A 27,564-nucleotide genomic window follows, 5' to 3' on the forward strand; every position below is an offset into this window, starting at 1 on the left:
TCCCAGCAGAACAATCCAGATCTATGAATCATCAATTCATCTCCACAATTCAGCATCACCCAGGACTAGCCACCATCCTCCCTGGATGGCCCAGAGAGTCTTACTAGAGGGGGACCTACTCTTTACTTGCTCCTTACTTAATAAGCAATGTTATTAATGGCTGTCTTTCTTTCTTGCTGTTCTATGTAATGCATTTTCCACTGAAACCGAGGACCTGAATTTCAGAATATTTTACAAGGATTTACCTTAGATCAGAGAACAAACCCTGGTATCTTTATTCTGGTAACAAAGAAATTTTGGGGGCTACTAATGATATTCAAACACTTTACCTAGGTCTTCCTAACTGTAAGTAGGAATAGAAAATCTGATCACAGAATCAGCCCAGGATATGATTGACTTTCTGGCTTGAAAGCACACATTTCCAGTTCATTCTGATTTTTCATCCATTGATACAAACGGTACTGTGCCAAAGTCCTTCTCCACCAGTTCAAGTGGGTCCATTTCTCAAGCCTGCCAAGGTCCCTCTGAATGGCATCCCTTCCCATATTGTCTAATTTCTCCCCTCCTAACAATAAGGGACAGATCATCCACCCTAGTGAGGAAGCACACCCACCAGCTAGCAACACTTAGGCAAAGCAGCCTGGCTAGGGAAATTTATACTGCAACTCAGGCAGAGCATACTACAACCACAACAGACTCCTACCATATAGGAAAGCCCTGACCCCAATTTATACTTTCCCAGTGGGCTGATTCAGAGCCATTATGCACCTGTGATTTAGGCACAAAAGACCTTTAGGGTGTTTTCCCTAGTAGCACCAAGTACATGTCTATATGGGCATATTAATATGGGTGCTATTGTATCCCCCTTTCTCATGATCATCTACAGATATCAAGAAACTGGAGTAACATCACTTCTGGGTTCTTTTTTTTTGGTCTTTGATCACAAGAATTTATTTATCCCCCCACTGTGTCCTTTTTTTTGTGTGGTGCACTAGGTAAAAGAATATGAATCAATAATCCAAAAAAGCATACCAGCTTCTAAAGCTAGCAGCCCACACTTTTAGTCTGCCCAGGATAAGGCACTTAACCGGTTTATTCCACAAGGTTCTTCACTATCATTTTCTCTCCTTACAGGCTACTCTTTTCTTACTGAAGTGCTAAACATGATTTTTGCACTCTGATGATGCACTTTTCCCTGCTTTCACATGCTTAATTCACTATTTTACCCAAAGAGAATATCAGAGGAGAGAAATAGTGAAGAACTATAAGCAGTCCAACCCAAAAAAGCATTACTGCTGGATTTATTGCTTCTCAAGCGAGAAAGCTGGTAATGATACTGAAAGCTCTCTGCACCTTATAGCCCCTTCACTCTTACAAGCCACGTCCTCATATATTATTCTGCTGGATTTATACTACACATTTCAGCATCCAAGCAACTCTGTTGTTTAAATGCATCAGGCATCAAAATACAGAAGTCATCATCAGTGGCAACTTGTATCACTCAGTCCCCATTCTTGACTTTCTTCTCTAACATCTAGAATCATAGAATCATAGAATAGTTAGGGTTGAAAAGGACCTTAAGATCATGCAGTTCCGACCCCCCTGCCATGGGCAGGGACACCTCACAAGAAACTGTGTCACCCAGGGCTTTGTCCAGCCTGGCCTTGAACACCACCAGGGATGGAGCATTCACAGCTTCCCTTTGCAGCTCATTCCAGTGCCTCACCACCCTAACAGGAAAGAATTTCTTCCTTATATCCAATTTAAGCTTCCCCTGCTTAAGTTTGAGCCCATTACCCCCTGTCCTGTCACTACAGTCCCTAATGAAGAGTCCCGCCCCAGCATCTCCATAGGCCCCCTTCAGATACTGGAAGGCTGCTATGAGGTCTCCACGCAGCCTTCTCTTCTCCAGGCTGAGCAGCCCCAACTTTCTCAGCCTATCTTCATACAGGAGTTGCTCCAGTCCCTTGATCATCCTCGTGGACCTTCTCTGCACTTGTTCCAACAGTTCCATGACCCTTTTATGTTGAGGACACCAGAACTGCACACAATACTCCAGGTGAGGTCTCATGAGAGCAGAGTAGTAGAGGGGCAGGATCACCTCCTTCGACCTGCTGGTCACGCTCATCTTGATGCAGCCCAGGATACGGTTGGCTTTCTGGGCTGCGAGCACAAACTGAAGCCGGCTCATGTTCATTTTCTCATCATCCAACACCCCCAAGTCCTTCTCCGCAGGGCTGCTCTGAATCTCTTCTCTGCCCAACCTGTAGCTGTGCCTGGGATTGCTCCAACCCAGGTGTAGGACCTTGCACTCAGCATGGTTAAACTTCATGAGGTTGGCATCAGCCCACCTCACAAGTGTGTCGAGGTCCCTCTGGATGGCATTCCTTCCCTCCAGCGTATCAGCCGAGCCACACAGCTTGGTGTCATCGGCAAACTTGCTGAGGGCGCACTCAATCCCACTGTCCATGTCAGCGACAAAGATGTTGAACAAGACCGGTCCCAACACCGATCCCTGAGGGACACCACTTGTTACTGGTCTCCAGCTGGACATTGAGCCATTGACCACAACTCTTCGTGTGTGGCCATGCAGCCAGGTCTTTATCCACCGAGTGGTCCACATATCAGATTGATGTCTCTCCAATTTAGAGACAAGGATGTCTTGCGGGACAGTGTCGAAAGCTTTGCACAAGTCCGGGTAGATGACATCAACTGCTTTACCCCTGTCCATCAGTTCTGTAGCCCCATCATAGAAGGCCACCAAATTTAATAACAAATAATGAAATATAGATATTGGTTCGATAGCAACTTCAATATCTCACAAGTTGCTTTCTTTAAATTTGTTAAACTACAAATCTTTCACAGATTACTGTTCTGTTTCTACTATTTTGTCATGTATAAGGTGGTTTTCCTGCCCTTTCAGTGGTGTGCTTAAGAATAATCTTTGATATTTTAGAAAAAATACAGACAGTGTCATAGAATCATAGAATTATAGAATAGTTTGGGTGAAAGGGACCTTTAAAGACCACTTAGTCCAACCCCGCTGCAATAAGCAGGAACATCCTCAACTAGATCAGGTTGCTCAGAACGCCATCCAACCTGACCTTGAATGTTTCCTGGGACAGGGTATCTACACATCTCTAGATGACCTGTGCTAGTGTGTCACGACCCTCATTGTAAAAAAATTTCTTCCTTTTATCTAGTCTAAATCTACCCTCTGTTAGTTTAAAACCATTACCCTTTGTCCTGTCACTGTAGGCACTACTAAGAAGTCCTTTCTGATGATTCTTATAAGCCCCCCTGAAGTACTGAAAGGCCGCAATAAGGTCTCCCCAAAGCCTTCTCTTCTCCAGGCTGAACAACGCCAGCTCTTTCAGCCTGTCTCCATAGGAGACGTGCTCCAGCCCTCTGAGCATCTTCGTGGGCTCCGCTAGACCAACACAAAACAGTTCCACATCCTTCTTATGTTGAGGGCCCCAGAGCTGGATGCAGTGCTTCAGGTGGGGTCTCACAAGAGCAGAGTAAAAGGGAAGATTCCCATTCTGGGCTGTGAGCGCACACTGCTGGATTATGTCCATCTTTTCACCCATCAGTACTCAGGACAACACCCAAGTCCTCCTCAGGGCTGCTCTCGATCTCTTTATCTCCAGATTGTATTGATACTTAACAACTGCAGGAAGATGTGCAACTAACCTCAGTATAGAAAGCTAGAGCTGGGTCTAATTAAAACAGAAAAGAAATTGCATTTTTTTATTATAATCTAGCTTTTGCTTTTTTGTTCCTTAGCCTTGAGAAGAATACCAACTGCAACAATCCAGAATATTTCTCCTTCAAACTAGACTGATGCTCAAGCAGGGTTAAAAAAATGGGTTCAATTATCTAGGAAGATTGGATTAAGAAGAAATTCAAGTAGGCTAAGTACAATTTAAAGTAATTCTCTGTGTTTTGAATGTTTTAGAGAGCTCAGAAGCCAACATTGTGCCCAGCAATATCCATTTCAGCCCTTGGAGAGTGAATTCACCATGTGATGAAAGAACCACTGGAACTCCTATTTTCTCCATCATTACATGGTCATTATTGTAGCAGGAAAGAGTCAAAAATTCTAAAATTCTTTACATTTCACAAACTTTGCAAACAGACTGATTTATTTGGGGAAAAGAAATAACTTTTTTTAAAGGAGGAAAGCACACAAACAACAAATCTATTGGAGAAATACCAAAAGAGCAATTTCTGATAGACGTTTCAATAAAATCTTGTGAGCAATTCACAAAAGAAAATATTCCTTAACTAGCAGCTTGATTGTAATTAGAAAAGTCTGACACATTTCCAGTTTCATCCTCAAGACGCTGAGATTAAAATATTCTGATTGTTAGATTGGGGAATATGCAGTCTTAGACAGGAGCTTTGATTGTTGACATTATATCCATTCTCCCACGTTGCTGCTTCAACAATAAAGTCTGGTAAAAGTTGAAGAAGAAAAGGTGGCGTGGGAGCATGTGGTCATTGTCGCACCATGCCATGGCCTTTCCTGGGGTTTTCCCTAATGGCTTCAGAGGTGACTGTGACACTGTGTGCACAAACCAGGGAAAATCTCGGAAAATCTCCCTCCAAATGGGTCTCGCAAAGAGCAAAAGAGATGCAGGTAAAGGAAGATGAGCTCCTTGGGTGCCCACAGGCAAAGCTGCCAGACTGGGACAGCAAATCAGACTTCACCTTGCTCTCCAGTTTGTACTTACACCTAGAAAGCAGGACTGGATTCACAGGGACAGACCAGTGTCCTACCCTAGAGTCCTCCGGTGGGTTATTCATGCTCAGGACCCTTTAAGTCACTTTAGACCTGCTTCCTCTGCACAAGGAAAGGGTTTAGTCTTACCTCTGCTCAGCCCCTACCTCTTCACCTCCTTTCTTAGCACCCCTCTGGTGTGCAGCATGACACCCTCACCCTAGAGCAGCCCTCCAAATATGCTAGGGATACAGTCTGTTATCACTGAAGGTAATGAGATTTCTTCCTGGAAGAAGACTTGTCAGCTCAGACCTGACAATATCTGTTTAGCTCCAGAGTGAATATAAGTTACTTCAGTGATATCAGCAAGAATGTCATTTTCTGACAATGCACCCTATAAGCAATCATTTCAATTACTGCAAGAAAGGCTGCTGCCACCTAAAACCAGATGTCAATCTGCCCAAGTACAAATTGGCTTTCTTTGACACAATAGATATAACTGGCTCAGTAATGCATCCACACAGACTAGCAAACGGCATGTTGAGCACAGGTCAGCACTGCCTTGCTCAAGATCATCTGGCTCAGAAAACCTTGAGTGATTCATGTTGTCATCACATACAGTGCTTCGGTAAAGGGTAGATTTACATAGCAGCTTCAAAAGCTTGAACTATCTGTGACGGCAGAGCAGGCACTATAGAAGGATGGTTTGGGTTGCATTCACTCTTGGACGGGCCCCTGGATCTGGAACTGCTTTGGACAGGGAACTACCAGATGATGCTGGGATGGCTACCCATTGTTGAAGCAGTTACAGTTTAAGGATAGGATTGATCTTATGATATCTTAAACATATGAAGTTATATTTTTAAACTAAACCAGTTATCTCAGCTTCCTGAGACAGGACCTCAAAAGAGATACTCACCTCAAAAGACAACTACATCTATCTATCTGAGATGCCTAAGATGGACAAGAAAATATCCATGTAGTTGTGCTTGAATATAGCTGAATTAACACAATTTTGTGCTACAGACTCCATTTTCATAAATGAGGAGTGCTCATTTCATGCATTGCAGTTTCTCTCTCTTATGCTGCCTTTAAATCAGCAACACAAAGAAAGGTAGAATAAATTAGACCTTTGATTACTGTGGATGGGGTACCGTAAACAAATAGGCAAAAAAACAATGACAAATTCTGCTGTGATAGGTATGCTGCCGAACAAAAGACAGGGTGCTCAGGATGCAGAATTTCATCAGAAGATAAGTAAAACAGAAAAGCAAATATAAACCAGCTTTACTTAGATCCCTAGACAAGACAAACATTTAAATGTGGTCAGTTAGATATTAATGACATTGCCATTTGGAAGCAAAACCTCAATATGATGCAATATGAAGAAAAAACATCCTGTACATTGCAGGAATGACCCTTGTCTTCAAACTGGAAGCCTGGCAGGAGGTCAGGAACAAAGAGCTTACACACTATGTGAATTTGATTTAATCCACCTGTAAACCAGTATACCTCATATAACCAACATGATCAGGGGTCTGTCTTCTGTATATGCATCTAATAAGCTGGAAGGAACCACCTTTGCATGTGTCTTTTCACCATCTCTTGTTGGAGATCCCAGGTACGCAACACAGGCAAGACATCAAAGTATCCTCCATCTAGTTGATGCGATAAAAGCCATTGTTATGTCAATTTTCTGTTTGACATGAACTGCATCATCACTGTGTCCTTACCAGATAGATATTTTTTTAAGAATCTCAGTGGCCTCATCTATCTTTGCCTTAACTTCCAACAGAGCTATAAATAGCATCTTGCAAAATTAGTCGAGAAAAATTTCTTCTCCCACACTTTCTGAGGCCAGACATTATGTACTCATGAAGGACTGACTCTTGTGTGCAAACTAAGTTGTTTGTACACATCTTTGTTTCAGACTTGAATACTTAGTCCCAAAAAAATGACCCACAAACATGATGAACAAACTGTGAAGTATCTCATGTTAAGTGTAAGAGTTGCTTTTACTTCTGATAAATCTATCTGAAGACTCAGCACACTAGGAAAACTCTCTACCATCATGGATACAGTATTTGTAGAAACTATAAATCTACATAAAGTTAGATATATGAATTAAAAAATTCCCTGAGAGCCACTTCTTTTCCAGACACAGGCTGATGCAGAAAACACCTGTGAGCTACCCCAGGGCTAACCCTCAGAAACCGGCATTCCAGCTGTATCCACACATGGCTCATCCCACACACGGCTTCTCCCTGCTTTCTCTTGGGATATAGTAAATTACTATTGGTTGCAGCAGCACCAAACCACCCCTTCTCACGCTGGTCACTGCTGCCAGCTAATGGTCTACAAAATTGCACTCAGCTGCCCAGAGACACCCAGGCACCTTCTCTTGGAGCCCAGGCCAGCCACATCTTGAAGAGGTGGACATGTTTTATTTGTCTGCACAGGATGCATCATTCAAATCACAATCCACCCCAAGACAAGTTTTGTATTCAAAGACTTTCTCACAACTGGATTTTTTTTAAGAGCTATTATTTAGGTCAAGCTAGTCTGCAGGTTTTTAATGTTCATCTATCATGGTCTGCTGCTGTATCCGTTAGTTACATCAAGATGAAAATGTAAGTGAATGTGGTAGCAGAAATTTTATACAGTCAAATCTTTTTGCATAAAGATGCTCACCACACACAGGTGAGTTTGATCTGAAGATATTAGCCAACTCTTTTTGTGGATGTTTCTGGAAGCCAGGAATTGCTGGTTCCTGCTATACCCTTTGAGGAACAGGTTCTTTTTCTTTTCTTTTTTTTCTCTTGAGAAAAAAAAAAAAGAAAAAAGAAAAACTACCAAAAAACACAAACAACCTACGTATGTGTTTATATGTGTGTGTCTGTGTGAAGGAACAATTTATCTGGATGACTAAAATTCCAATATGAGTTGACAAAGCATTGACTGCTTGTGTATTTAAAACCATGACAACCTTGACATTTTATAAGTTTTTTGCTCCCAGCATAAGATAATTTACATTACAGTTTTAATATTTTGAGAAAAGAAGGCCTGGGAGGTTTTCCTGCTCAATTATTTTGTTCAAAGTATCTCAGAAAATCTTGATAGGCTGTGATCATATTTCTTCATGGGCTAAAACCCGACTAGAACTCAATCTGGCTACTGTCATAAAAGACAATAAAAAAATGTTTCTGTAAATACATTAGCAACAAAAGGAGTGCTAAAGAGAATCTCCATTGTTTATTGTATGTGGGAGAAACAGTGACAAAGGGTGAGGAAAAGGCTGGGGTACTTAATGGCTTCTTTGCTTTAATAGTTAGACCAGCTGTTTTCAGGGTACCCCACATCCTGAGCTGGAAGACAGGCATGAGGAGCAGAATGAAGCCCCCATAATCCACGGGGAAATAGTCAGCAACCTGCTACACCATTAGACATACACAAGTCTATGGGGCTGGATGGAATCCATGCAATGGTGCTGAGGGAGCTAGTTGAAGTGTTCGCTGAGCTACTCTCCATCATTTATCAGCAGTCCTGGCTCATCAGGAAGGTCAAAGTTGACTGAAGGTTAGCAAATGTGATGCCCATCTACAAGAAGGGATTGAAGAAGGATCCAGGAAACTATAGACCGGTCCACCTGATGTCCGTGCTGGGGAATTTTATGGAGCAGATAATCTTGAGTGCTGTCACACAGCATGCACAGGACAACCTGGTGAAAGGCAGGTCCTGTTTGACTAACCTGATCTCCTTCTGTCACAAGGTGACCTGCTTAATGGATGGGGAAAAGGCTGTGGATGTTGTCTACCCAGACTTTAGTAAAGCCTTTAACGTTTCCTACAGCATTCTCCAGAAGAAGCTGGCTGCTCATGGGTTGGAGGAGTGTACAGTTTGCTGGGTAAAACAACTTCTTCAGTTGTTTAATTTCATCATTCAGTTCATTTTCAGTAATAAACAGCTTTTAGAAGGATGCATCTACAAGTTTGCTCCATCTGTTAGAAAACCTGCCATTGGCTGCTGTCACTCTGGGTTTGTGTCGTACACTCGTGCTGATAAGGGAAGGCGTGAAGACAATGAAAAATGCAGCACCAGGATTAAACAGATATTTAGAAAATAACACTGGCTTTGTGAAAGGATACAGGAAAAACAGACCCAAACTAACCTTTTGGAACACATTAGTTTTATCTGCTGTGATATTGGACACAGAAATCTGCTGCGTGTGTAGGTTTCTGGTTACTTATTATACTATGAAAGGTCTGAATATGGCATTGAACCAAACATCAGAAAAAAGCACTGAAATAACGGATCAAGGACTTGCTGTGCAGTTTCATTTATAATGAAAGTCAAACAAGCAGTGAGCTGTTTTGTGACATGCATAGATCTCAAGAATACCCAAAAAAAAGGGGGTAATTTTTCACCTGGCATTGATGAAAAGCAATGAGAGCAAAGACTGGAACAAAGCAATTCTTTAAGTCGAAGGCTCCCGGTGGATCCTGGTTAATAGAATGAGAGACTTCATCTTCTACATGGTAAATACAACAGATTTGGATATTCCCACCCTTGACACCCTTCTGTCCAGTTCTCCTCTCCTACGTCATCTCCAACGGCTGTTGCTGCCCTCTGCACCAGTATCATTGGGACTTTCTGGGGATGAATCAGGCTGGAGGATGCATATGGTACTATCCAACTGGACCAACTAAAACAAGCATCACTGAAATGAGCTAACAACTTAAAAAGTAATTTGAAATCCCCAGTAACATCTGCTTCAAGCAACTAAAAGCAGATAGAAGAAAATTAAGTATTTCAAAAACACTACGACTGTACAACCTAGTCAATCCACTCCTAGGACTCAGTGAGAAAATTCATCACCATCACTTGGCTTTCTGCTGGAGTGACAGCCAAAGATCAAGTTCAACAGCAGAAGAGTGAAATCGCCCACTGTGAGCTACACACCCTCTTTCCACAGCACCCTGATCCCAAAACCACACTGCTGCCCCAGAGCATCAGGGTAACCCAACATTAGTTACTGAGAGAGGACCATGGGTCCTCCAAACCCTGGGCACAATCTCGTTGTGAAGACACAGCAAAAATCCTCTGTGGATACTGTGATTCTTAAGGTGCTTCCAGAAATATGATCCAAAACTGGAACACAGCCCAGAGAGTTACTGTGGCAGACACCTTGGCATGGTGACTCCTGCCTGACTAAGCCCAGGCACAAACAAGCAGGAACAAAAAGTGTACATGTGTGTGTATGTGCTAAACAGTTACAACTGGAGAGAAAAGCATAGGATGAATATTAGCATAATTGAATATTAGTAGAAATTACACCAAAGAAGGGTAAGAAAGGGGAAGTAAATCGGAAGCAACAACAGGAAGGCTGGGCCTATCCACAATGTGTATAAATCCTGGGAGTGGCATCTGTAGTCTTGTGGTTTCCAAACCTGCCTGAGTATCTCACCCTGGTAATTCATTTTTTCCAGCCCTGGAAGGGAAAGTTTACACAGAGTACTGCAATAGCTGATTTACTGCTGTCATGGAACCAATAAAATGAAGCTAAACAAAATTTATTGTTCAAACTCAGTTAAAGCTCCACCAACATCAACTACAGATTTGGGATGTCACATGGATTTGTCACTACACTGCTGATTCATAAACTTTACGGCCAATGATCCAAGATGCACAATCACTCACCTAATGAAGGGAGGGCTCTCAACCTCGAGTTGTTCCCCTGGACGGTGTCCTGACCAAAGAGGAGGATCCCCACCTGCAGCCCGCTGCTCCAAGGAGGACCAGCTCCAAATGGCTGCCCAAGAGGCTCCATTTCTGCCCTGGTCAAATCTGAGCTGTGGTCAGACATGGTCATGTAGCCCTCCCTTGGCTCAGGACTCAAATTCCTCATCTTTGTACTCACTGACCACCATCATGCAGGTGGGACAAGAGCAGTGTACATGGGAGCTCTCCTGGACTCTTGTCTGTGGGAGGAAGCTTTCACAGGCTTTTATTAGAGCTCTCTCTGAGCTTTGTCAGGACTTTGTCAGGGCTTTGTCAGGGGTGGTGTACCTGTCACAACTGCCAATGACCTGAAGAGATGATTCAAAGATTTTGCCAACAGAGTGACTTTCCGCATCAGTTGCAGACACAGTTTCTGGTATCAAATCTGTTGTGAATGTCACCTGGGCTGAATGTGACCAAGCTTCTGTGCTTGGGGTCCTTTGGCATCCTATGCAAATGCATACCAGTCTCAGCAAGGCAGTATATACCACCGATACAACAAAATATTTTCATTTATTGTCTTTCTCACGCTTCTTGATACAGTGTTGGAAACACCCTGCTGTTGATAGAGAGCAGAAGCAGAGCTTAATAGTGCCTCTATTTCAGTGAGACAAAGTATGCAAATGGAAATATGCATATTCAACAAATGAACCAATTAAGGCAATGGCTTCTCTGCAGGAAAGCTTCCATGTTTGTTGTTCCCTGGGAATGTTACTTCAGAGATGACAGGGATAGTGGCACAGGAGGGACCTGTAGAAAACGGCCTGTCTTGACCGTGCACTATGAATAAGAAGTAAAAACCCACTGAAAAAAATAAAGGATGCAAAATAGCAGGAATAAATAAAATGAATTAAACTGTAGCTCTGTGCTTTTTCATACAGTTATTATTTCTGTAGTATGATGCATTTGATCAAGTACCATATTTCACATGTACGAGGCACCTCAGCAGGCCAAAGTACCCCAGGATTCTAGCACAGTCCCCAAAGCAGCCATATCCCACAGCAGGAAAACTCTGGAGCATTGCAAGGTTTTTAAATTTACCTCAACTCCTCCTCCATGGGAAACCCAGGTTTCTGCAGGGAAGAATGTTTGGCATGAGCAATTCACACCAAACAAATGGAAAAGTCTCATTTTGGGAGAAATCAGAAAAACTGTGTCTCACTGCAGTTTTCTATGTTGCCAGCTCTGCTTCTGAAGAAAGCACTGCAGTGCTGTGCAAAATATGCAAACTGGGTCTTTTGATTTTGGCTCTTCAGAGCAGTTAGTTTCCCAAGCAAGATCCTTGTGTGACAGTCAGGTTCTTGAAACATGCTTTGATTTTTTTCCCACCTATATGTAGCAATGAATACACGCTTTCCAGAAATGATAAGCACATTCAGGAACAAATAACCACTGTGCCAGCCAGTATAGCTACTTTTGGCTGAAAAAAGACAGCATAAAACCCTTTATTTTTCACAGCATTGCATCAATTATGAGAAAAGCAGGGAGCTGTCAGGAGACCGGGATCTCCCCACATGGATTCTGGTGGAAATTCAGGGTTAAAAATAATAATGAAAGTTTGTTAGAGCTGAGAAATAATCTTTGCAGTAATGTGTCAGGCTGCTGATGTCACTGAAGATCTTGTTAGCAGAGCTCCTCTGGGTTCTGTTCAAAGTCCTTTTTTATTTCCTACACAAATGAGCTAGACCTACACTTCCGGAGAGTTAATTTGCATTTTTATGGGGATGAAACCATTTGTATGCCAGTGGGCCTTCTCCGAATAGTACCCTGGTTACTTTTTAAAAATATTTAACATAATGAAGGGTAGATTGCTGAATATTAAGCCACTGAGTTTAGTGAAGAAAATGTCAGAGAATGCATTTCATCTAGATGCATTAAAAACAGTGAATAGTGTACCATGCAGTTCCTTATCAAACAAGATTCATGCAGTTTTCCTTTCAAATACACAGAATACACAGCCAAGTTTCCAATTTTCAGCCTTTGCAGTGCCAGGGAGTATCAGCATCCTCACTGAGTGGGAGCTCACTGGCTCCAGACACCCTTTCTATGAATAAAAGGCAGTGGTATTTAGAGAGGGTCAAGAAGAAAGGAGCAGAAGAGTGGGGACAGGGCAATCCATGGGTCTGGATGCACAGAGTAACCCTCAGCAGTTTTGCAGCTGACTCTCCCACAGCCCCTGTGTCTTCAGGGAAAGTTGCCTGGACATCTTCAGTGTTGTTCCAGACCACAGGAGAAAGCAATTCCACGTCCTCCAAGGGTGTGTCTTTCAAGCACCTCTAGTGATTAACCTTGGTTTTAATATATATATGTATATGTATTGCACACAACAACGTGATGTACTATTTCAGTAAGCTAATTGACTATAAAACTGAAGACCAGTTCATAGTTTTTACATGTAAATTGCTAATGCTCTTCAAACTTTTCAATTTTTAAAATAAAAAGTAGTTACTAAAGCCTTTGATAAAAAATAAATAGCACCCATAAAATTCCCTCAAATTTCTATAATGTGGGGGGAAAAATTAAGGACTAATAATCAGTATTCTGGACAAAATGGGGCACTGACTAAGTGGGCTGACATTTAACAACAGTTTCCCAGTATTCAAATCCAAATGAGCTGATACCCAGAAAGAAGAAGGGAAAAAAAAGACTCTATTCTTAAGCAGAAATGTTTTTTTAAGTGTCAAGGAAGCATCCAGAATGCAAATATAGTCGATTCCCATGATCTTGCGTGGCACCACTAACAGGCTGCTGGTCAGTAGGAAAGAGCCAACTACTTCCTCACCCTCCTTAGAAAGCTTGCAGAAAAGAGCCTGGTCACAAACTTCTGTAGCACAGAGACACTGGAAGCAGAGCCAGTTCCTGCTTGGGTCCTTGGTCTGCTGCACATCCAGTTACAGCAAAGTCCTGGCGTCCCAGGTCGTCACCTCTTTGGTTTTTACCTTTCTATGTGGAAAGACACAGGAATGCATTTTCTGCATCCATCAGCTCCTGTTTCAAGTAGATGGTACAAATCAGATGAGCACATCTTCCTCAGTGCTCTCAAATCTCATATTTCCATCAACCTCAGCAGAACCAGCTCAGATTTACACTAGGGCAGAGGAGACAAAGACAGGTTTGCATTTCTGTCATGTGGCTCATTAGGATTTTAATCCTGGTGAGCAAAAGTGGAGACATTTTCCTCCTGTTCACTGTATCTTACTCCAATGCTGTCACCTAAGACACATAGTGCATCAGCTCTGCGATCAGCTCTGAGCAGGTGTGCGTGGGTCCCAACATGGACCCCAAGGCAAAACATCATTGTGCATATGCCAAGTCATACCAGCCTCTTTAGTTCCCAGGTTCAACAGCACAAATGAGAGCACTGCACTTCACACCTAGAAACAGTAACTCAGACAAAGAGATTGTCAGATTGCAAGTTCCCCGCAGATGACAGGATTGGGGAAGAATTGAGGTAGAATGGCAAAGAGCAGAGATCAGCATGAGCCAGAGCTCGGTGGTATTTGCAGCTTTCTCCGTGCACATAGCACAGTGGAGTGGCACAGCCCACTGGCAGAAGCAGGTAACAGGTGCATGGCTTTCTCATCTATCGGATTGCTATGGCATGGTGCAAACAGGGGAGGCTGAGGGGAGCCCCCAGGAGTGTATCACCCCCCAGAGCAGGGTGCTGCCTGCCGGAGATGCCGTGCACAGCAGGGACTGAGTGTTTGGTAGTTAAATAAAGGCTGGAGAAGCACCTTCTTATGGTGCAGATCAGACTGATAGAGTCAATGGCGATTTAACAACTGCATCAATCAGTTCAGTCATGCCTGAGCATGCCAAAATGCCCTCAGGAAACAGACTGTGATAACTAAATAACTTTTCATTCTCTCAAATTAGCACTGCAGATTGTTCTATTTAGGGTTAAGCTGGCGTCACTTGTTGCAAGTAAGTGTTAGGGAAGCACTAGTGCCTCACTGGAGAAGCTCATCCCTTGCAGTGGGATGGGGAGAAGGCTGCATAACCTGGGGGGTTATCAGGTACCAAATGTCTTCTGCTGTGTATAGGGGTTGACATCCTCCACTCGGAATAGAATGAAAACCAAATTTAGAGTTCTTACAAAACTGCCAGAAAGTATTTGCAGAGGTTTTCTTGCTGTTCTGTTTTGGTGTTTGGGTTTTTTTTAATTGAAGAATTTAAGCTGTTGCACAAAGCAAGGTGGGATGAGACCAGAAGAACCAGCAGCTCTGTTCCTGCATGGTTTCTGCATCAGCAGCAAATGCCAGGCAGGCACATGCCCCATGGTCAGCCTTAAAGCTGACTCAGCTCCTCTTAAAATACATGAAGAGATCTCCAAGCAGGAAGGCAGCACACACCAAAGCTCATTAAAGAAAAGCCTAATTGGCATCATCAGCTTTGCAGTAGGCTTTGATGTATTGCAGGGTCTCAGGAAGGCTGAAGGGTGGCATTCCATGGATAGGAGATGGATGCTCCCCAGTGAAGGGTGTCTTCTCAACACTGATCCTCTCCCTGCCTTTGACAGCAGCTTATGGGTGTAATAGCTGTGGTCCTATCCTCAGGGAGCACTTGGAATGCAGAAAGAGGATTGATGCCCAGTGTTAATATTATACACCACCAAGCAGCGGGCAGGGGCTAGGGAATGAGCAAAGGAGACCAAGCAGAAACAGGAAGCATGGAAAAGGGGCTGAGTGCTGCCTTTCACAGTAACACCTAGCAGGATCCCATTCCCAGGGCTTTCCTTCACATGGACATCTAAGGTAAGCAAGATGGATAAAAAATATCTTCCTCTTTTCAGACAGAATTTAATCAAGCATTTAGCTTGCCTCAAAGGATGGCCTTAGCCATACCCCAAAAAGCACGTTACATACCACGAAAGTGTAAGTTCCATTAAATCTGAGCAGGTTTGGGGAGACAGGAGGCAGATGCAACCCCGTCTGTGCCCAGAAATGGGGAAACCCATCTGGGACTCGGTATTTCTTTGATATACTTTTGGTATCAGTAGAAGCAGAAACCCAGAGGCAGAGGAAACCGTTCATTGCAGGGTTTTGGTGAGGCAGCTCTCACAGCACTCCCTGAACCATCAGAATGAGGGACTCCAAGAACTAGGACCATCCCAGAGAGAGAGATGCAGGGCCAGCCCAGGGCTGCAGCCTGCCAAGAAGATGCCACCACTGACAAGCTGCAGCTTTGCAAAAGTATTACAGAGCATTGCCTTTCCATGCATTTCGGCACACCGCACGTTAATTCTCCTTTCTAATGTAGATCAATGAGCACTATTTCTTCTGCTCTGAAGTGTTAATTTCTAGAAAATAGACAAAAGTCTATTTAATTTAAGCTTCAGACTTGGTGGGTAACTTCTCTGCAAGAACAGAGGAAGGAACAAGGACACAACAGGAAGCTTCTGGGGATCCGAAGGTTGTTTGTTTATCTTTGAACCTTGTGCCAAAACAATAAAACACAATTATCCTAATTTTTGCATGCAATTTCCAGCATTGTAAATCCTTTATGTAAGAATACATCAAAACCCTTCTGCCTGCCAATCCCCTCTGTTGCTAAGGAACAAGCAGGCAGAAACCCTGATCTGGGAGACTTGAAAGGCCTCATTAAAAGGCTTTGCACATCACTATCAGTGAAATACTAATTCAGTAAGGCTGATTGATACCCCTGTGTTATCAAGTTCCAGCGATGAGGAAGCTGCTCTAGCTTACCTTCAGTCACTGTTGTTAACAGCAAAAAAAAGAAAAAAGGTTTCTCACTTAAGCAACTGGAAACATTTTAATCCTAAAAAGCCAGCAAAGTTTTCATGTTCTGCATACCTCATTTCTGCCCAGTGTGCACAAAGCTTGGGAAATTATTTACATACATTTTAAATTCACTTAGCAACCCAGGCTGCACCACTTAATTTAAATGTTTCCAGATGGATAATCATAGGACATCCTTTTGAGCATCCTACTACACTGATCAGCACTGACTTGGAAGGAAAGCTACTGATCCAGACAGAAACTTTCTGCCAAGCCCATGTCTCTTCTTCCAGAGCTCCCAGTCTCAACTTCAGTGTAAAATGAATGTTGTTCAGCCACTATTAATTTTCATTTCAATCTCACAGATCTCATAGCTCTCCTGGAACACACTCTGTATGCACAGGCATTATTGCCGCATTCCAAGAAACAGCATTCTAGCCTCTTTGTTAAACCTCCTCCTCTGTTTTAAACCTGTACCACAGAGTTGAACTGATAAACTTTTAAAGGAAATATATGTATGTATCAAGCAAACGCTATTTAAAATCTATCATTTTGCAGCGCAGACAAGAGGTGCAGGGTCATGCTTTCCATGCACACCTAAGGAAAAGACAATTTACCCCAAGTGCTCATATGAGAGACTCTTTCCACCACTATAAAAGTGAAGGAGCTGCAACAAGTGGTTTCCAAGCCCAAATGCTCCAGTAAGTCAGATTTTATCACATTCCACCTCCTTTTGAAACAGGGAATGACTGTCACCCTACCTCTCACCAAGAGTGACAGCACCAAATCATCACCAGACTGCGCAGTTGGTCATCCCCTCATTAACTTGTAAAGCTAAATTAGAAAGAAAATACTTTGCAGTTTAATCAAAGTTACGACACCATGATTAATACACTGAAAGGTTGGAAAGGATTGACCCAGAAATGAATTCCCAACAGAGCAGGCATGCTTTGCACCAAAATTAAATGGAAGTATGTGTCCAGGGGAGGAAACAATCACATTCAAAAGAGCTCAAGAACATATTTGCACTGATGAGCTGAAGAATATCATAGCAATGTAATCACCATATTTCACTACCATGCTGTGTGCAAAAGAAGCCACTTTTTGATCTAGGTTGTAAATGAAGACAATATTTGACCCAACTGTAAGTGAAAGTGGAGCATTATAGAGCCATTTATCCAGGATTTTCTCAGGCAGTTCAGTTCAGCCAGCCAGCCTCATAAGCTATCCCTGCATCCCCTCTTCGGGCAGCAAAAGCCCTGTCATGTTATGCAGAAATATGTATCAGATGCACCAGCTTTGTCAGGGAAATATCCCTTATTTAAGGAACAGCAAAGCCATGAGCAAGGCACTTTTCTTCCCTGCCAAGCTGTACAAGTTTTCACTCTAGTTTTCATCACAGCAGTACTGTCCAAGTTCTCACCAAACCTGTCACAAGAGCTCATTACTAAACACAGCATGTGCACGCACCACATGAGGTTGAGTGGGGTTTCAGTTTCTAATGAGGCTTCTACTTGAGGTTTTGGTGATAGAGAATTGAACTGTGAGTTAGGCAGGTTGGACGTGATCCTTAGATCAGCCCAGGTCACCTTATCTCTTCCTCTTCTAGGGGTCATTTCATGTGGAATTGAGTTGGGAAGGGGAATTGTCTATTGCAAACATCAGTCAGAGAGCTGAGGTAGTGCCACCATACCCTAGTGGATGCTAAGGACCCACTTGACAAGGAGGAGGAGAAGTGCCCCTGTGGCGAAGCTGCTAGGAAACACTTCTCATGGCTCTCAGCATCATCCGGGGAGTCTTCTCTGATCCACTGTGATTGTTTTCCACTGTTTTGCGTTCATCTATTATAGGAACTTTACAGTTCCAACTAGAGTCTGGGTATTCGGTTGTGTCAGGCTGGGGGGATGTCCGGATGATGCCCAGGCCTGCTGCCCACACACAGCTGCCTCCCGTCAAAAATCCCATGGCAGCACCCAGGAGAGCTGTGTCACCCCCAGCATAAAGAGGAGAAGTAGTCCTGGCACTGTGCTGCCGGCAGCCACGCTGCCTCAAACTGTTAAGGTTTATTAATATTGCTATTTACCCTGGGTTTTTCAATCATCAGTTCATGCAAAAAGATTAATATTTACCTTGGTGTAAAAACCCAGAAAGCTGTTTACACAGCTCTTAATGCACAGCAATAGTTCAGCTGGGAACTCTGATTTTGGGCACTGTGCATATATATCCGGGCTGTTCTCCATACACCCGGTGATAGCAGTTTGAGAGGAACAATAAAAAAAAAGAAATCAGAGGCAAATATTACCAGCCAACAGCTCACTGGAGTTGTCTGCTTGGAGCTGCAGGTGCCACAGAGCAAATCACTCATTAGCAACATGCACAAAAGGAGGGTTTATTTGAGGCAATTAAATAACAACAACAGTTGTGCAGCTCAGGGCCTTGAAATAGATTTAATTAAACGGTTTTATGTATAAGGAAAATCAGGTCAAGCAAATGCAGGCATAATTCAGAACTATTACCAGATTTTTGAAGTTTCTCAATGACCCAATTCTTTGCAGCTCAGACTTGTTGAACACTTCTTGTAGTGTTTGGATGGGAGAAAGAAGGAGAGAACTGGGAGCTCCATTCATATTTTTTTCCCCCTTAAACTAATATGTAATTTTGAAACCACTCTGTTTGCAAAAGTGCTGCAAAACAGCAGGAACTTGTCAGCTTTGTGATTTTTTTGTGGACTTCCAGTACACAGACACAGCAAGAGATCCATCCAGAGACTCTGCAGAGGGCAGATGCCTCACAGACATCACCCTGTATCATCAAGATGTGGAAATTTCTTCCCTGAGGACACAAATACCACCAAATCCCTCAACCTGCAGTTAGACCAAACTGCATCATTCGGAGAGCCAGCATGTATCCTATTTTGATTTTAAGGTTCCAGGTAATGGTGCAGTTACCACTTCCCTTATAAAGTGATCCGTATGATTAATTAATCCCGCTTTTTAACCACTGCTTCCTAACACCAGGTTCAATTTGTATGACTTCAGCTTCCACCTACTGGAATGTGCCACGTCCCTCCTGCTTAAATGAAGGAGTAACACCATTAGTCATGAAATTACATTAAAATGTTATCAAGTGAATAACATCATTGATTGGCACAGCTACAGGTTGGGCGATGAAGTAATTCAGAGCAGCCCTGCAGAGAAGGACTTGGGGGTGTTGGTTGATGAGAAAATGAACATGAGTTGGCTTCAGTGTGCGCTTGCAGCCCAGAAAGCCAACCGTATCCTGGGCTGCATCAAAAGGAGCGTGACCAGCAGGTCAAAGGAGGTGATCCTGCCCCTCTAACTCTGCTCTTGTGAGACCTCACCTGGAGTATTGTGTGCTGTTCTGGTGTCCTCAACATAAAAAGGACATGGAACTGTTGGAACAAGTGCAGAGAAGGGCCATGAGGATGATGAGGGGACCGGAGAACCTCTCATATGAAGACAGAATGAAAAAGTTGGGGCTGTTCAGCGTGGAGAAGAGAAGGCTGCTGGAGACCTCATAGCAGCCTTCCAGTATCTGAAGGGGGCCTACAAGGATGCTGAGAAAGGATGATTCATCAAGGACTACAGTGAGAGAACAAGGTGTAATGGGTTCAAACTTAAACAGGGGGAGTTCAGGTTAGATATAAGGGAGAAGTTTTTTGCTGTGAGGGTAGTGAGACACTGGAATGGGTTACCCACAGAAGTGGTAAATGCTCCATCCCTGGCAATGCTCATGGCCAGGTTGGACAGAGCCTCGGGTGGCATGGTTTAGTGTGAGGTGTCCCTGCCCATGTTAGGGGGGTTGGAACTAGATGATTTTAGGATCCTTTCCAACCTTAACCATTCTATGATTCTATGAAGCCAGTCCGAGTACTGAGGACTTGCTCAGGCACACAGAAATACATATGTATATATATATATGTGCATATATATGAGAAAAATAATGTACTTCTTTTCCAAACCAGGACAATTCAGTCTAACAAAAACATAGTGATTTGTCCTTAGCATCCACAGTAAAAGAAGAAGTCAAGTTTGCTAACCTATGACCGTCAAGGGAGTGCCTTGTAACTGCTATAGCCCAGTTAGCTGCAAGTCCCTGGAACAGCCTACCCTTAATGCCTCAGCTGAAAATAATCATATAACAAACTATAAAATTTTAATATATTGAAAGAGATTAACTTATCTAGCAACCACTTCAAAATCCCAGGAATTAAAAGTCTGCCTATCCCCTAATTGCCAGTAAAACTGGCTCATACACAGGGTCCCAAAGGGACCATACCCTCTCCCATACCCCAAACTGATCAAGTTTAGCTCTCATCATTATCAGACATGTCTTCTTCTGGAATATCTTAGGGGAGAAAAAAAAAAAAAAAGAGCCCCTCAATCATAGCCAGAATCAAGCATCAGATTTGCATTCCCTTTGCATTTTCAGATCTGAATTTCCCTCCCTATGTCAGCTCACCATGAACCCAAGAATTAAGAAACCCCACTTCAGAAAGAACTACAACAATACTGAAAAAGCTGAATGGTTTCACCAAAATGGAATGGGCAGGGATTAAATATTCTGGCTCTCATCTTTGCCTTATACCTCTTTTCTTCAGGAGCAGGGTTATGGGACTGATCCTAGCTTGCACCAACAAGCTGGACCTCTCACAGCAACCCTTAAGGTCCTACTTCCTGGTGTTTTCAGAGCAGCCAGAGAAGCTTGCACAGATTAATGTCACAGAAGGATAATTCTTCACCTCGTGTATATCTTGCTACAAAACCAAATTATATATACCTTAGTCCCTGAATATGGAATTAGTGATTTTAAATCCAGGTACTGTAAAACTATGAGATGCATGGGGATGAAGTTATTTTACAGCACTGGCTGAATAAAAGTTTGAGAAAGAGCTCAGCTATTTCTCAAGCCTGCCTAACACTCTTTCTGGAGGAGAAATTATGGCAGTGACCACCAGAAGTTGTTCATTATGCATTTGATATTGAGTTAAATAGCAAAATAATATTATTGTCTCTTTTAAAAAAATTAACCTGCCAAAATCAATCTTGCTGCAACTATAAAGAAGGCTTAAGCATTCATTTTCTTTCAATAAAATATATATTTCAGTTTTCCTACTTGAACAGTTAAGTATCTGAATAATAAAACTCGAGGAATTTATGGTTTATTTTAAAAGCCCATGTAGAATAAGGCAAGAGTCCAGAGCCACAAAGCTTTATTTAGCTAGCTACAGCTTTATTTCCTAGCTATTAAGAAGTCATTCATCACACCCAGTATTATTCTAACATACAGATTTTTCACTAATCTACTTGCAAATTCACTCTGGCACCCAAATTTAAAGAAAAATTCAAGCAATGAGAAAAAGGCGCTCCTGCAGCAGTGAAGTGATGTACCTGAGAATGGTCTTGGGATCATATCCCATTTCTCAAGAAACCTGTTTTTTTTCACCCAGCTGTGATTAGTCACGATTTAGCAAGCTGTTCAGCAAATTCTCCATGCCAGTGAATTCACCTAAAACCCCATCTCCCAGCAGGGGGATGCTGCATTTGTGGGACAGCTTGCCAGGAGCACTGTCCAGGTATACTGGGGGTCCTCACTGCCTGCAGCAAAACCTGTTTGCCCATCGGGTTGGTTTTATTCTTAGGAAAACAACACAAAATGAAGTTTAACCAGAGCTAGATGGTCTTAAAAGACACATTAGCAACTTTCTGAAGTTTACAACTCTACCTGCAGCAGGTTCTGCAGAGGTAACAGCTAACGTGCAGAAAAAGGCAGATACTTCGCACTTGCAAATATTTCATCTTCAGCGCTATTTATTATAGATTTAAGAAGTGTCAGCTTCTTAATCCTCATAGCATAGATGTTCCCAGTTCATTAATGGGAAGCCGACACAATGCACACATTCACTGCTATTAGAGTGGCTCCTATGAAAAAAAAGTGAATGAAGCCAACATCTATCAGCAGTTGAGCCACATTCACTGCTATTAGAGCGGCTCCTATGAAAAAAAAAACAATATTTATTAATTTACAAGCACTCCTAATCTTTTCTAAGCCCTCCCTCAGGTACACAGGTAAGACCACGAGACAAAAGAAACATCATCCCAGAGAGACCAGTGTCTCCCCCTTACAGGACACACTGAACTAACAATAATAAAAACACATTCAAATATAGCTAGAATTGTATTTACAGAGCTATAAAAGGACACTGTATGGAGCCTTAATTATAGCACCATGAGGCAGATCACTGCCGTTAGTATGGGTTTAATGAACATGTCAAATGAGTGACCACCCAAATGCAACCCTGAGCTTAAGATTGTCTTATGGTTGGGTTCAGCAGAAGCAGAGAAGAAAAGTAAATCATATTATACAAGGTGAGTATTCATCACGTTAAATTTAGTAATAAAGGAAGAACTCAATAGCATTCTCACAGGCTGACTTCCAATTTGACTAGCTAATGGATTATTAGATATTTTTTACAGACAGTGGAAGATCTCCAAAAGCATGTGGATTGATAGAGCCATACAAGATGAACAGTTAGTGTCAGTTAAACCTTCAAATAAATTATGTGAGCTTTTGGGTAACGTGCAGATAGACATATTAGCATAAAAAAAACATTGCTTCATCTGACAATAGTCATAAATTCCCAACATTTAAAAACACCTATCACATGTTGGGCAATGACTTTCCCCTCAGCAGATTCCCAACTACACATTTCCACCTTAAAGCTCTTGCGGCGAGCCCCAAAGGCTGCAGATGCATACCAAAAGCAAAGCACTACCAGCCCAGCTGAACTAATGCATTTGTCTCCTGAAATTTGGCATGAAAATGGACCATCGAAGTAAGAGGGAGAGACAGGAAAATTACAGGTTTTCAATGACACTTTTCACAATGGCTTTCCAATCCACCATGCAGTCTTTTCAGCCTGAACGCCATAAAGTCCATTTAGCTGAAATGGGAGCATTAAATCCCTAATTTTACAGGGAAGCTGTGATCGGATCAAAATATCATGTTTGAACAGAACTTTTAAATTATGTGCTTGAACTGGTTGATTTGTTTAATAAAGGTCGCTCAGCACCAAGAACACAAGTCTGGAGATTTGACGAAGGTGAATTAGTGTCAGTGGTGCAGAGTGGGCTGCTGCCATGCATCCCACAAGCCACCAGCTGCAGGAAACTCATTAAAATGGCTGAAGTGACACATTAATTACCTGTGCAAATTTGAACTGCAAGCGAGCATGCTGAGGCTAGCACTGGTCCCCATGCCTTGCCTGCACAGTCAAGCAGCGCTCAGCTCTAGCAGCAGGATGTACCCAGCAGCCACAGACCCCATAGCTACACATCATGCAAGACCACCATTCACAGCTCCAGCAGGCTCCAAAGAAAATATGCAACAATTATTACCCCATTTCAACCTCAGTTTATCCAATATTTGTGCACCCCAGTGTCAACATGTTCAGACTTACACAGGTCATGAGTGATGCACCCACAGTTTTCATGTGTCCAAAAGGGAAGCGAACTGTATAGTCTCAATAGTGCAGAATTAAAGGGGAAATGTGGTTTTTCTTTTCTTTCATTGCTCTTATCTCTAATATACTTTGTATCATAATATACAGTTCATAACAGTACCATGTGTCTGATGCATTCAGTCCTGTAGCTGAAAGACTAAATTACCAGCTATGCAAAAAGAGCAGCAGGCTACCAACCAGTAGGCGGAAAATTATTCATCAAAAGTAGCTGGCAGTTACTTTCAAATAACAAATGAGCACACAAAAAATATCAAATCTAGGAGGCAGATATTTCCAAATAACAGAAGAGCTTGCAGAAGTCTGCTAATCAGAGAGGACCCTGGAAAATTATTGCAATAAGTTATTCAAATACATACAAATACATAAAAATACTGCTCACTATGTTATTAGATGTGTATATTATGGTAGCATACACAGAGGTGGAATCTACATGTATTACAGTGTTCCAACATCATCACCATACTACAGGTACTTTTAATACTTTGCACAATTTCAAGTTTATTGCAAGGATTCAGAGCCCCTGCTTTTGACCACTCATTCAGTGCTGTGTTATTTACTCAGCTTAGGCACTGACACATAAATTCAAGACCTCAGCCCTCAGAGGCAACACCTTGTGTTTTGTGCAGGAATATAGGAATGCAGCAAAGGGAGGTTGCAAAGGTCAGATGTCTGCATCTGGTTTTGTATAGGATTCGCATTCAGCCATCTCAGTCCAAATTACTAGGTCCTCAGGTGCAAAAATATTGCTTGAAAATTGCTTAGCACAAACACTGCAAGGCAGAAAGTAAGAAAACCCTTTGGGAGGCTTTTTTACAGAATATGCTCGAGATTAATCAAACCTTTTTTAAGGGAGAAAGAAAATGGATTCCCTGGATGTGAAGATTCAGCTTGGCTCCCAAGGTGTTCCCTGGGAAGCCCAGCCCAGAACTTTCTCCAGAAAGCAGCCCTGGATGAGCTACATCCCCCCCTTAGCAGGTTTCATTTCCAGGCAGTAAGAATGCATCAGCCACTGAGAGTTATTGAGAGTTAGTGAAGAAAGTATCTAGAAATTACAGATTACTAATGTGCCAAAAAATGGTCTTTCTATAGCACGTCTCTTTTGCTCTGATGTAAAACCCGAGCTGACCTTCCTGCTGCAGCCACAGTCATGCGATGTGAGGCGCAGGACATGCCAGCAAGGCCAGGAAACGGCAACACAGTGACTACAAACCACAGGTCCACAGCAATTCACTTTGTGCTCCTACCCTGCTCCTGGGAAGTCCTAACTAAAGCTTTGACTCAAAGGCAACCCTCAGGCCCAGAAACCGGCTGGGACCATTAAAATACAAAAAGAACAGGGATAACAAAGTTAAAAAAAAAAAAAAAAGGAAAAAGAAAAGGAGAAGGAAAATTACTCTGGCATGTCTGGACTTGAGTAGAGCTGCTGTCACTGTGTTTATTTGTTCTCATGTTTTTAGGGGAGAACAAGGTAGACTAGGGTAAACTAGAGACATAAGGAGGGGCTGACTGGAGAGACTGAACAGGAGGAAAATGTTTCCCTATCCACCCAAGCCATCCAAAACACAGACCTTGAGATCTCCCTTCAGCTGACATTCAGATGAATCTGATGGATGTGAAGGTTCAAGGAATAGCATCCACTGTGCACACGAGTGTCTAGTGCCATTGCAGAGAACACCACTTCCTGATCAATAGCATATGAGCAAGTGCACTTCAAGGGCAGAAAGTTGTGAGACAAAAAAAAGCAAACAGGTGGACTTAATAGAGGCCAGTATGAATGCCATATGTACAGAAACGTTACATTGCCACTGTGTTATGCCAATGAAATTAATATATGCACTCCTGGAAGCTGTCACCTCTGGGAGCAGCACCAAGGTGTCTGGCCTCAAATGGAAATGTTGAGCTAGGGACCAGCAGCTGTTCCATGTCAGTGGTTCCTCTTCTACAGGCACAGCTCCCTTTGGGGCAACCTGGCCATGGCAGATGGTTGCACACCTTTCCAGTTCACTTCTCTCGTACATAGCTGGAGCTGCTGTAGGAGAGCACAGTAGTTGCCCTAGAGCTGGAGTTTAAACAGGGGAACAAGGAACCCCCAGTCCTTGGTGAGGACTGATGTTCAGGATTGTGAATCATGGGGCTCAGGATACTGGAGCCCTTCTAATCAAAGGCAGTGACAGAGTACCAAATCTCCTCCCTTACTGTCTGACCTTCCCACATTCAGGGCAAGAAATACTAACATGAAGCTTTTCAGTGTTTCCCCTCTGTGCCCAAAGCAATATATGTCCAGCAACAGGGAAAAGGCAGCTGCCCTCCTTTCTAACACATGTAGAAAAAATACCTGATTTCTGCTACATTAGAGACCAGGAACCCTGGATTATCCTATAGCAGAAGAACAATTAGTTAAACCAACATGGGCAGTGGAAGGCTTGTCACATCCCAAACATGACTCCAAAAGCTAAGGAAATTACTGCATAGGCAAAACTATCCCACTATTTCAAAACTCCAGCTGCATGACCCTATATATAAAAAACCTATATATAAAGAGCCTGAGGCAAATCAATAATGCAAGAATTTGCCTACTAAAAGAGCAGAGAAAAAAATAATATAAAAACATTGGAGCATACTCCCTGGGACCACTCTCAGGGGACTGATAAGTGGCCAAGACCTCCTCTAGTCCTGTTTCTGATCTTCCTTCCCTGGCCATTAGCCAGAGAAAAGGGTGCAGCCATCCAGGAAAAAAGATGTATCTGTGTTAAAAACAAAGGTTTTTCTATACAAAGAAATCATCCCAAAACAGCAAGGATGTGAATCTAAAGCACACAATTATTGCAGTTGATTTTGCCAAGCAACAGGCTAATGTCTCACCGCCAGCCCCTTTGGCCAGCTCGGCACGCAGATGTGTTATGCGTTACCTGGGATTAGTCATTGCAAGCAGTGTATGAGCTCTTAGTCTTAGAAGTGTGCTTAGATATAGTACATTACCCAAGACTGATTGAAGACAATTCCCAATCCTGAATGTGTTGATGGCCTAATATGTCACACAATCTCTCCTTTCGAGCGGCCTTATGGACTTTCCCTTATCCAAGCTGACACATCCATAATGGCACTGTTCTGTTAGAAAAGTCATCTGAGGAAGGAGATTTAGACCGGGATGTTTTACAGCCAGCAGAACGTGAAACTATTGCTCAGTTATGCCAGGCATGTTGAGCTATTGCTTCTCCATGCCTCTGCTCATGCTAGCAAGAGCCACAAAACTGAAGGGGATAAACACAAAACAGCAAATGTTGTGAAATCCATTTGCAACCAGAAGCACAGGAGGGAAATGATAGTTTAGCCATGTTTATATGCTACCTCCTGCAGTTTAGTTAAGATTTACGCATCATTAATGACTTCCTGTAATCATGACATGTGGAATCAGATACATATTTAATTTACTAAATATTGTAGACCTTGTACTGTCCCACTGTAGTGGCTCATCTACTGGCCCAGTAACCTGCTATTGCCAGTGATTACTGGAGTGCCTTTAGACAGAGCAAAAAAGTCTATTTTGCTGATTGATAACCAAGAAACCTCAAAAAAGGTAGTCACATGAGTGGTTTCCTACTTAGGAAAGTAAGATCTCCATCACTGAAAGTTTTCCTGAACCAGTCATACATCAGTCAGAATGAATCCACAGTCTTTTCTGGGATAAGGTCATTGCTCAGAGACTTCTTTCTGCCAGGAGTACGATGAATTTTACTGTACCATATACTGTATTTTAGGTACTTCTTCAGCACTGTCTCATC

This window comes from Pezoporus flaviventris, unplaced genomic scaffold, assembly GCF_033815535.1.
Source record: "Pezoporus flaviventris isolate CSIRO_AGI_PZ_B2104156 unplaced genomic scaffold, CSIRO_AGI_Pfla_v1 ptg000035l, whole genome shotgun sequence".
Classification (NCBI taxonomy): domain Eukaryota; kingdom Metazoa; phylum Chordata; class Aves; order Psittaciformes; family Psittacidae; genus Pezoporus; species Pezoporus flaviventris.